Genomic DNA, 12,565 nt, shown 5'->3' with positions numbered 1-12,565 from the left:
GGCGTTTAAAGTAATTGTAACGGATCGGATGATGCCCGCGGCGTTGTTAGGACCATCCGTCCTTTATTTGCTGTCCCGGTGCACTGGAGCAGCCATCTCCTCGATAAGGTAAGGTAAGCAAACTTTATTGGATCTTTTAAGGAATTCGCGGCTGCAGGACCCGCGTCGTCCTCGTCTCAGGCGGTCCTGGGTCCTGTCCTCGCAAGGTCGGGCCCCTATTCCAGGGCTCCGCTGAGCCGCGCTGCCTCACAAGCGTGCTGCACCAGGGTCCTTTGGACTGTGAGCTCCCTGCTGACGAGCCGGCTCTCCCATTGCTCCGCACTCGGGTGTTCGCGTTGGTGGAATGTTCTGTTTCGCTCACACTCCCACGTGATGTGGTAGAGTGTCGGCACGGCCCGGGCCCCGTCGTGTACGTCGGCAAGAACTGCATCACGGCGAGGCAGGCAGAAGTTGACCAGCCAAGGCGGCGACAGAGTTAGAGGGAAGGATGGGGGAACGTTTTCCCGGAATCGCCCGAGGTCCCGTTTGCGGGAACGATACGGGTGCACGTGGAGACGCGTGCAGGGTCGCACGGTTTTCCCAATTGCCCTCCACGGAGTTGTTTCGCGCCAGAGGCGCCAAGAGTGGTGGTAGCCGTCACCCCGTCGAAACCGCTATATGCCGACCGCCCCCTCGTACTGACATTAAATAACACTTTGTGCTCGCCTAGTTGGTTAGACAGGTTAGCGCCAAAAAAAGATGAACACAAGGCGAGAGAACGACGACACAACACAGAAAAGCGCTACTAACAACTAGTTTTACTTTTCGCTCCAGGGTACATATTTAAAGGCTTGTGATATCACATGCGCACAACCAGGGGGCGTCAACATACTTTCATATCAGAACTTTTGATGTATTGCTCGCTAATCTTGAGTTTATGGCACGGCAAGCAACATAGAATGAAAAACACCCGTAATGGGCACGAAGCGATAGAAGTGATGCTTTGATAACGGCATACTCTGCGGATCGGGCATTTCTAGAGGTGCGTTTAAGAAAGCACTGAGCACGTTTTTATTCGTACTGTTTGTTTTTCTTTCCTTATCCTTTTCACTGATTCATCGGGTCCATTACTAATGTTTTTCATTCCTTGTTGCTTGTCCTGCCATAAACTGAAGATTCGCGAGAGGTACATCATAACTTTTGATATGAAAGAATGTTGACCCCCCTTGTTATTCGCATGTGATGTGACAAGCCTTTCAATATGTACTCTGGAGCTAAAAATAAAACTAGCTGCTAGTAGCACTTTTCTGTGTCGTTTCGTCGTTCTCTCGCCTTTTGTTCGTCTTTTTTGGCGCTAACGTGTTTCAAAGGATCGTCCTGACATAACATCTTCTGGGTTGAAAGGTTGGAAAGCCTTTGAAGGGTGAACACCGGCGGACGAGACGGGACCACGCGGTCGCTCTTGACTGGGAGCAGTTAACTGTGGCGTGCGGTTAGCAAGGACGCGGCTAGGGGGCTCTGTGACGGCTCTAGCGCCCGAGGATGTGGTATGTCAAAAGCTCTCGGGAAACAGGTTGGCAAAACGAAACGTAGCCGGACAGTAGGGGTGCCGCCGCACATTGAAGGGCAGCAACGGCAGGGCTCTTGCCACTTCCTGGATCTCGGAGGACGCCTGTCAACAGTTGTCGTGAAGGCGAGTGGAGCAGGAACGCGGGCCAGCGCTGCCGTGTGTTACTCGAGGTGGAAGGTGCTCGTTTGAGGCCGATAGTTGCCCGAATGGCGGGAGCCGCCAGGATTACGAGCCTCCAGGAAGCCGGCGACACGTGGGAGTTTTTTTATGTCTTTTCATGTGTTTTAATTTTTATTTCGTAGGGGAGAGAGTTTTTGTAAAACTGTGGAAGTATTAGGCGTGACTCGTAACCTAGTGGGTCATTCATATTGGGTCAGTTACCAGAATTCCGATTTTTTTTTAAAGCAGTTTCGATGTTCTTTTAGAACAGGGAGTTTTAGGGAGAGAGTTTTGAACCTTGGGGGGAAATTTGAAGGCGTACCATGCAGTTTGTAAACTATTCATGCGCTGAGTTTGTCGTTTGATGAGGACCGGGCTCCTAGGTATTTAAATCCGGGCATTGTAGCCTGAGAAATTGTGCTGAGCTAGGCTTCGATCCCTTACATCTTCGGCGATGCAAAGGGGGGAAGATTTTCCCTTAGGCATTTCCGTGTTGTTGTGCTCCTTGCTCAACCTGCTGTAAATATGTAGATTTCTCTATATAACGCTTCACTTTATCTTCCCTCAAGTCAATGCAACACGACTTGAGAATCAGCCACCTGCCAGTGCGGGGGCGCATGCCTTAACCGCTGCGTCACTGTGCTGATAGTGGAACGAGGACTCGCTGCGATCTATAGGTGTTAAGTAGAAAATAGCAATTCTGCATACATGCGCATTAACCCACTAAAACCCTTAAGGCGGAGCCTAACTTTCCTGTTTTCGAAAATGTACTCGGCTTAAATACGTCAAACCTCTATCACGTTTTAACTCGGCCGGCAGTGTTCAAAATGAAAAGGCAAGATAACAACTGGCAGCAAGCAGAAAAACCCACGCTCACATTTGTTTTCGTTAATCAATACGACCACCTGGCTACTCTGCAAAAACATTGAGAATAGCTGGAGTGTTAAAGAATTTAGGTGAGACAATTTCCACAATGTGTCAGTAATAAGATATATAATTTTACAGACGATATAAACAAAGTCCTAAGAGAAGAACCCATATTTCTCCATTTATTTTTCACTACTGTGCCTCGACCCAGGCCAGTGCCAATTGTGGGTGCTGAAGCAATTAAAACTATTTTTCTTCAAAAATGTTTTCACCAAGCGCAATTTCACTAGCATCTAAGCAATGTATTTTTCAAATGTCTTTCCAATGGTGAGTAGTCAGTTGCTGGTATTTAACACACATTATCAACTGCAGCTTTCAGAATCACTCACGAATTTGAAAGAACAAGGCTCCACAATGCACAGAATCTAAAACAAGGTATTTCTATCCGTTTATTCGCTTCCGTTCCTTGTTTTCGCAGTTGTCTTTGTCCTTCAGGGTCTTTTCAAGGTTCGCTAGGCAGCTTCCGCAATAAACACAATAGGCATTTGGTTAACCGATCTCCTTTGTTCTCTTTGTTTCAGCGACAGTAATTTTAGCTGTCGCTATGAAGAGAACCTGATATGAACGTCAACGGTTTATATTGGTAGACAAAGATTCATGTCAAGCACATGTCGTTCGTATTATACCTCTGCGCACACAGTACAAGTTTTCAGGTATTATTGAGAATGCACTCGAGGCCGTTGTTCAAATCTTATAGTGCACTCTAAGGAGTGCTGCAGCCTTTTCCAAGCCAACAATGCGGGCAGCAGTTTTTATCTTCATTGGCCTTCTTCTTATTGGTAAGGAACGTTGAAAATTTTCGGTTTGCACGGAGATATTCTTTCCTCAATGCGGCACTTACAGAACCTTGTATTACCCTGCACAATTCACAGGCCTGCAAAGGGTTGTTATAGAAAGGTAGTTGGTTCGCCGTGCTTAAGTTACATTCTCATGCGTGTTATCCTCCACCTTATAAAAGCTGTAAGACTAAGTGACCAACATCACGTGAAGCTATATTACGCCTAAGCAAGTGAAATATGCTATGAGTGCGACTTTTCCCACCGGCATTACTTAAAACAAAGCAGAACGGCAACCGACCTAAAATAAATTTATTTGCACTAGGCCACCCTTTCCATTGAACGTTAGTTGCAAAGGTGCGCATTGTAATTCCGTTTGTAATCCTACTGGTCATATTCGCTTTTTGAAACACAATTGGGACGGGGTAATGCAGTACGCAAATGATTTCTTTTTTAACGCGTAAGAAGGTGGACGTAGGCAGCCCACACCTAACCCTGGCCAATCGCCCCCCGTGCATATGTGCGATCGCTTCGGAGGACACGACATGCCGAGAGTTATTACACGGGAATAGAATGCGTGACATCCTGTGTGCAATTTTTTCTGAAGGTAATAGTAGCAGCCATTCACGACAGGACGAAGATATCATGCGACATTGAATTGAATTTGTGATAGGGACTGCAACTGTCCACTGTAAACAAACGTTGAGGCTTGCTTAACTCGTGCTCGTTAATACCTTTGCTCGTTTGTTCCTTCCTCTTTAAAATCACATATTTGTTGCACGGTTCAATCGTTGGTTCCTTATTTTGTTTCTTGCTTCGCATCATTAACAATAACCACTTCACATGAGGTTTGACTATGATTGCACCCAAAATGTGGGACACGAAAAATTCTACATTTACTTCCATACCCTCTAAATTGAATAAATATGCAATCGCCAGGCATATCCCCTATCGTTGCGCGTCAGAATCGAAGGTAGACGTCGATGAACAGCGTTGCTATCATTCCACCCCAGTCCTGCTTTGTCAGCCTTCCACAAGCCATGACGACCATTTTTATGCTTGTAAAAGAAACCAAACAAACGTTAGCGTGGCCAAAAACCTACAGGTTGTAGAGAGAGCGATAGCTATACAGACTAAACACAACAGATATAGCGCCAAAATACTGTTAATAAAAGTGAATTTTTTTGAACAAACATTACGATGTGAATACTTACCGCGGTAACATGTTCCGTAGATGCATCCACGCCGTGTAGTTTTAGATTAATATGTTCGCGTCTCTTTTGCACTCAGAAATGCACTCAGAGAGACAGAAGACCCTCCGACCATGGCCTTCGGGAGGTCACAATATCAAGCCCTTGTTAAGCCGCTACGTCTCGTTGTCAGCCCCATGCTCGTGTCTCACACTGCGCCGCCCCCACGATAAACAATTGTTCGCCCATTACGACTCTCGCTGCCACAGCATATCCCTTAACAGCGGCATGCAGAGTGCCACAAAAAAGACGGTTAAAAAGCGGGTCTCTTGTTCTTAACCAGTCAACGCCGAATAAGGTGCTGAGTCGGCGCCGAAACGAAAGAAGGTTCTCTCATTAGCATGCAGTCGGAGTGTCTTTGTCGGCTTTATACCATAAAGGTCTGTTGAAATGGTCGCGCGCTAAGAAATACACTTACGTGATGCAACTCCCCACCCGCCATAAGTGAAGGAAGCACCTCTTATTACTTGAATGGCTGCCTTCAAGAAGCATACATGCGATTCTAGATTAAGATATGCTCACTTCCGCCTCGCCTCCTCCCCCGCTCTGTATTTTCACTTTCTGCCACTTTATGCCAAAACAGTAACGGCAACGGGGCTGCTGGATAGCTCCAGCTCCGCGGATAACACCTGCGTCCCTCAGTCAGGCAGGTGGTTGGAACTCTGGTGTTAATGGGTTCTCGACTCTCGCTGCCACAAGCTTTATTAAGACGAAGCAGCGCAGCGCACCAATTGATGATCCCTAACTCACATTAAGCCTGAGGATATCATCATCGTCACTACATCACATGAGCATTGCTTGCCTTAAGCGAGCTTTTAAGATTGAGTCGCATTGTAAGAGGGGTCCTGACGCTCTTGATCGAAACCCGAATGGATGGCAGGGATTTGCTTACCGGTAAAAGCATGTCCGATTGGTATCCGAGTGACTAAAAACAGGTAGGATCAGCACGTTTACTGCGCCGGCCAAACAATCAGAGGTAATAAGGTTATATTTAACGGGTGTGGAACAAAGAGGAAGACGACAGCGTACCGTACCACGCTTCCAACTCTCTTCTACTTTGTTCGGTCTAAATAAACCGTTTTTGTTGAAGACTGAGGTCTGCTATTATGAAGCGTAACAATATCGCATTCAGTCTATATATGCCGACTTAACTGGATACGTAATGCAACGAGATTCTTAGAAGCAAAAGGCAAGTTCCATATAGCCTGCTTGTGCTAGCATGGCCATCTCTTCTACAGGTTAAGGCTGAAGTTAAGGAAGTGTTCACGCGTTGCCTTCTCATACTCTTCAGGGGATGGATGCTTACAATTGACACCCTTTCCAAAGGTTCGTTTTGGTCAAAATGAAAGCTGCTTAGCTTGGGCTTCCGATTGATCGAGCGGAAACATTAAATTGCACCTGGCTTTTATTTTCTTAACAGATTACTAGGCTTTCTCGAGACGTTGCTGGTATGCTATATTCACATCAACTGTGATATGTGTTAGCAATGAAGTTTGCTGTCCTCTGGCTGCACTTCCGGTGCACTTCCGGTCTACTTCCGGTGCAAATTTCTCATATTTGTCCAAAGCCTATTTTCAATAACCTTTCTTCACCCTTTAATCTCTTGTACTTCATCCCACTGAGATGTGTTTGTCTGTAAAAAACATTATGAACAGAACAAATCAAAGTTAGTTAGGCGGGCCGACATTCCCGGAGCCCACTGCCTTTTGCCGCCTCTCTTGCCCGATTCTCCAGCCAAAGCTGAACTTCCAGGTGTGAGATGGACAGCGCCGCCGCCCAGTCCTCATTTGTTGGATCATTTTACTCTCGCAATATCTAGAGTACTTTGGCATGCCCATAGCATATGATAAAAATTAACCACTTAGCCGCAGGAGGTGCAGTACGGTCGTATGATTTTGAAAACATGCAGCTGAATTTTACTGCGCTGATGTAAGTATTCGATCGTAATTTCCTTAAAATGAGCCTTGTTCCCTGTTTAGATGTTTCTGCGGTTCAGCGTATACTTTCCTCGTTAATCTCAAAGTTGGAGTAAATTCGTATAACTTGATAGAGGTTCAGAATAATTATGTTCCGGCGAATGTTGGGGGACGCGGGGCAACTAGCGTGTGGGAAGCGCCGTGAACGCCTTCGTTTCCAACATCCGCTGAGTCCTGGAGTCGATGTCACTATAAACTTAAAACATTTGTCTTCTATACTTTGGAATACCCTTCTTGCGTGTTCGCTAATCCTTTCCCTGGTATATACTATAGTACTGACATGCAGTCTGTGAGTCCGTAAATACACATGAAAGCTTCCGGAAAACCATCCCCAACGCATCCACCGCCTCCTCCGCCTGGGCGATTTCCTGGAATCGAAGTGATGCCCCATCAACTAATATTCATTCCGCCTCCAGTCGTGCTATGGTCGTCATCCTGTTGATTGGTCACGCCACGCCAATGTAAACTGCCTCTTTCATCTCACCCCAAGCTCTCCTGACGTACTTCGACTTAGCCTTTGTTCTTATGAAATTTCGGGTGCATGTTTTTCTGAATGGTCAGCACCTCTACTTCGCCTCTATGCTCTTTTTTCAAGTCCTCCCTGTTCTCCATATACCAAATAAATGGGAGCCCTAGTCTATCCAGTACGTCCCTTCCCGTCCTCCTTCCTGATAACCGTATCCTCTGCAAAATCGAGCGGCGTTCAATAATTTGCTCTACTCTGTTGTGAACGCCTATATTAAGTTTTCTTTCTGTTCCCGCTCAGGCACCAAATTTATTCTTGTCAAGTCCAGCTTTCTCGGGCAAAAATTTTGAAAATTGGAAAATTGTAAGACACTGTTATGGAAACATTGAAGGTAATGGCCCACTATTATAATATATAGCAAAATCTTTCTTTTAAGGTGTTTCCAGTGATCGCATCGAGCAGTTAAGACTGCCGTAGGAAACCAATAGGGAACGCTTGTGATGATAGCAAAAACGTTAATAAAAAAAATACAAGACTGCCGTCGGGTTATCTGCGGATGTACTGATTGTTTTAGTAAAATCTTGTATTATATGAAAATATTGCGCTCATAAACGGTTTGTCGCTCAAAAATGCTTTTGTCCACAATTGCTAGGTTTGTATGCTGGTGACATAGAGAGAATAAAAAGAAGGCTAGGCGCTTAATTTGGCGCACTGTCCAATATGTAATTTTTTAGCAATTAGGTGAAGAAGTCACTACGACACTTTCCGACACCAGCTGATATGAAAGAATCATCCGCTCCTCTCGAGTGCCTGGAGGGTTTACCACCAAGTCATTGAGGAATAATGCAGCGTCGCACGTCTCATTTCTGTCACTACTCATTCGCGACACTGATCCTGTTTAAAAAGGGAGCCGTGTCAATATGGGATGCTGCTGCGGAAGAGATCTCTATAAGGTTCTAACGGCCCATGATTAACAGGAGGCCAATTTAGTGCAACTTTACCGGTTGTGTCCTTTTTTATGCATTTAGCTTTCTCAAAAGTGGTCATTGCTTTGTCAACTACTGCCACAGCCTCTGCGCTTTTTTCGCCGTTTAGCAGGCTCTCCCATGCAAGCACAGTATTGCATTGCCAGACCAACCTTTTGTGATGTGTTTCTTTTGAAGCATTAAAAACCTAATGTTTCTATAATAACTGTATTTTGTTCCTATCACTATCAATGTTGTTTTTCTGTGTTTTTATATTTTTCAAGAGCAATGTCCGGAAGTGCACAACAAAACCGGATAAAGAAATATTCTTTTTCGCACATGTGATTCAAAATAAAGCTGATAATGAAAAGAAAGCCAGTTATTTCACATTATTTCGCAGAGGTGGCTAGACGAAGGAACGAGACGGCAACATAACAACAATGTGGGCTATTTCAAAAATTCATTATGGAGGTGAATGCTGGAATGAAAAAATAACGCTCATGCACTTTTCATTATAAGCAGCGCTCAGAAATCATCTTACCTTGAACCCTACAGCTTCTTTTTGTTATCCAGTACGAACCTTACCACGAAGATTTTTTTTTAGATCAGCGACTGGTATTATTGCTCTTAAAAAAGCGAGGTGTATGCACGTTCAGTGGACGAAGTTTATGATTGTCAAGAGCTATGATAGAATGCCTGGATTCTAGTTGATTTGTTGAGCAATTGTAAGAGAGAAAATTTTAAGAAAATTGAGAAAGGGGCGTTTAAGGTGCATGGTACCACTATTTTTATCAGTCCTTTTCTTCCGGTGAACGGTAGATCATGCCAACCTTCTACCATCAAAATACTTTCCATCTGACTTGATTTTGTTCACTCCGGACCCTTTTCTTTCACAATGAATAAATGAAGCTATCGTGGGACGTCTGGCTTGAAAGCAAGCTCTTATTACTTCCCTTACAAAGATGCTGTTATTACAATAAAGTGATATAAGTTAGCACTTATAAAGTAACAACAGCTCTTAAATAGCGCCAATCTTGCACTTCGTTCCGAATAAATGCGGAAAAGCAGTGCTTTTAAGCAATAACATATTTTCAACATAGCCCCTTCAGCTGCACTTTGCTGCTCGTGCACATACTATAATATGTGCTTTATATTTTTATTTCTGATTACACACATCGAAATATGCACGTGATAGCTTGTATTAGAGCTTTAACGCATATGCGCACGCGATAGCAACAGCCTTGCTCCACGAGAGTGAATACATCATTTTCTTCTCGTTTCCTTCCTATTTCTTTTGGCTTCGTAGAGCTTCAACCTGCACAAGGTCAAGGAAAAAAATGTTATCGAGATACAAGATGCAGAAGAACCGAAAAAGGAAGAGGCCGTGCGGTTTGGTTTCTGAAGAGAGGGTCTTCAACATGCTACAGAACTTGGGTAACCGGATGCAAAAACTGCGGCATGAGTTCATTGTTCGACTGCAAGCACTGGTGCATTAGCGATGATTAGTGTGGAAGCTCCAATCTGCAACGCATGTATCTGTCGAGAGAAAATAAAGAAACTGCATATTTTCCCTCCTGTAATAAGGTCTTTGCTAAAAGGATACACATCTCATTCCGTAAAGCAAAATACATTCTATGTTTGAAACATTCTATGTAAGCATCTTTTAGAACCCATGCAATATACTACAGTAGGTGTCGTCTATGCAGGACTGTTGGAATGCATGACCGTATAGCATACGTGGTCATGTACAAATAAAATATTATTTCCTAATTACCTTATTCATTATTTTTTTTACTGCGCTACGCGATATTTCGACGTTCAGCGCCACCAACATCAAAGCCGAGCCCAGTTTTTTTAACCTTCCTGTATAGACAGCAGGGCTAGAGATGTAGAACATGAAAGGCAGATTTAAAAGTTGACTTTTACGTGTTGCGTACTATTCATATGACGTCACTGCACGTCGAATCTTCGCGGTAACAAAGTGCATATTTTCTCCACCCTAAAACACATTACTAAGTATTTTCTGCAAAAAATGTTTCAAACACCCCGTTCGATCAATACACGCCGTTGAAAATCCAAGCAAACGACTTTTTTAAAAACAAATGTTTCAGGTTCGATGTTGGTTTTTCACGTTCACAATAATGCCAGTTCTAATATTCTAATATAAACCGAGAAGCATAGGGGAGAAAAAACAAACCCTTTGCTTCTGGCTTTGAATTACTGTTAATATTATTAAGCTGGTTTCCAAATTATACAATCAATAAATTTGTGAACTATGCATTACATGCTACAAGCGCAACTTTACCCGATTGCTTTTTAATTTCATGTTCTTTCGTGTTTTGTATTGTAAGACTTCGTCAAGTAAGTACAACTTGTATATAAGCCTATGTTTTTGCAAGCACCTTTTCTTTATTAACTGTACCGCTGCCCATAGAAAGAACTGCACAAATGTTCATTGAGTTTTTTGTGGTTGCTGTGTTTCATTACCTGCTTCTGTTTTACTTCATGATATAGGAGGTCCCAGTACAGTGCCTGACTACGGGACCTCCTTCTGTATAAATATTTCCACCTTATATTTTTTTTTCATTCCAATAAACTGATCCTGATTTTTATTCTAGGCTGCTGGATGGGAAAAATGTCAAATTCCGTGTCTCTACGAGTGAGGTTCATCGCTTAATTTGTTGCGTAATTTAACTACACAAGAGATAGTACCGTGTACAAAGAGTGGCTGCAAGCGCGAAACATGTATTTGCAACTTAATAACGAGAAAGTTTTATGGTACTCTTCTTGAAATAAGAGCGAACGATAAGGTGGGCAAGTATTTCCCTACCTTCTCGCGTGTTCATTACATCCTGCGCCTCAACGTGATCGTCGTCATGCCCAATCTATCCGATTGGAAACGAAAGCGCATTGTCGGAGAGGAGGCGACCCGAAGCCTATGGAACCTGTCTCCTCGAGTGACCATTGGCGGCGCGCTGCCGGTGCACTGCCGACGTTGCTGCACGTGCGTGCCTGCCATAGCACAGGTTGACGAACAGGTTGACGAACGACTGCCGGGTCGAAACTACCAAAGGTTAGCCACGCACCAGCGAGGGCACGCGCGCCAGTCTTGGGCACGGCCATATCGTGACCCTCCGGACATGTGACTGCCGCAGTGCCCGATGAACTATTTGCGTTCGTTTCTTTGCCTCGCTTGTGTATTATAATACAAGCGTTGTGCGATCCCAGCTGTATTTTAGCCTCTCTTGAGTATTGCTGACCCGCCGCGGTGGCTCACTGGTTAGGGCGCTCGACTACTGATCCGGAGTTCCCGGGTTCGAACCCGACCGCGGCGGCTGCGTTTTTATGGAGGAAAAACGCTAAGGCGCCCGTGTGCTGTGCGATGTCAGTGCACGTTAAAGATCCCCAGGTGGTCGAAATTATTCCGGAGCCCTCCACTACGGCACCTCTTTCTTCCTTTCTTCTTTCACTCCCTCCTTTATCCCTTCCCTTACGACGCGGTTCAGGTGTCCAACGATGTATGAGACAATTACTGCGTCATTTCCTTTCCCCAAAAGCCACTTATTATTAATATTCTTATTATTATTGAGTATTGCTTTGCTTGAGTTGCATTGTTATGGAGCACACTGCGCATGTGCTCACCCGCGTTCTCTCCTTGCTGTGTAAACATTCATTTTCTTTGTGAACCTTTGGCTCTTATTTATTTTCTGGCTTGAGAGTGAGGAAACATGGGCACCAAATGACCCCCCACCTCCACTCTCTCATCTCGATTTTATTCCGGCTCAGATTCTCATGATAAGACGACATCCCCTGAGAGACCGTAACAACTACCCTCGCAAGGTATAAGGGTGTTTGGGAGCGCTCATCATCAATGCCCATATCAGAGCTGATTGGTCTAATTTTTCATGTCCTTGACATCGCTTTTCTTACTGATTATTATTAAGTTGGTGTTCTTTGCAGATTCCGGTACAGACGAGTTCATGAAGCGTTGCGTATGAAGGGCGCACTGTTTTTCTTGCACAATCTCCCCACCGTACTCCAACAGACACGATCTTACCCGAGCCTCACTAGCTGCGTTCTCCTTAGCCCCGTGCGACCACTTGTAATCACGACAGCATGTATGCACACTTATTGCAGGAATCTAGCATCTAGCTGTAAGTTCATCTAGGATTTTGCGCTGTTCTCGTTATTTTCTTCCTTGCTTTGTCCACATTTGTTTTCCGCATTATAGGTTGCTTGCTTCATGAGGACATAAGCCCGCTGATCGGGGACCGAGCTTCTGTACGGTCATGAGCACAAAGTACACTCAACTCAAGGCCGAATGATCAGTCAGGGAAATTATTTGCCACAACTTTACCGTTCTTTTCATTTACTTCTGCTTCCAAAGGAGCTTCGCACATGTCAGATGTATGTCTTGCTCATGTTTATTGTTCTATTTCACTCATCTACGGAATTCCGTTCATTTCGCTGACATTTGCTTCGCGCAGCTTTTTCTTC

General features: G+C 44.5%; 1 long non-coding RNA gene across 1 annotated transcript; it reads left to right on the top strand.

Annotated features, from left to right (window-relative positions):
* Positions 1-3,182: 3,182 nt before the first annotated feature.
* On the top strand, positions 3,183-9,638 carry LOC144100182 (uncharacterized). Its single transcript, XR_013307540.1, has 2 exons — positions 3,183-3,414; positions 9,375-9,638. It is a non-coding gene; the product is annotated as an uncharacterized LOC144100182 (long non-coding RNA).
* Positions 9,639-12,565: the final 2,927 nt, after the last annotated feature.

This window comes from Amblyomma americanum, chromosome 8, assembly GCF_052857255.1.
Source record: "Amblyomma americanum isolate KBUSLIRL-KWMA chromosome 8, ASM5285725v1, whole genome shotgun sequence".
NCBI classification, from domain to species: domain Eukaryota; kingdom Metazoa; phylum Arthropoda; class Arachnida; order Ixodida; family Ixodidae; genus Amblyomma; species Amblyomma americanum.
This window is presented reverse-complemented; position numbering and strand designations above follow the sequence as displayed.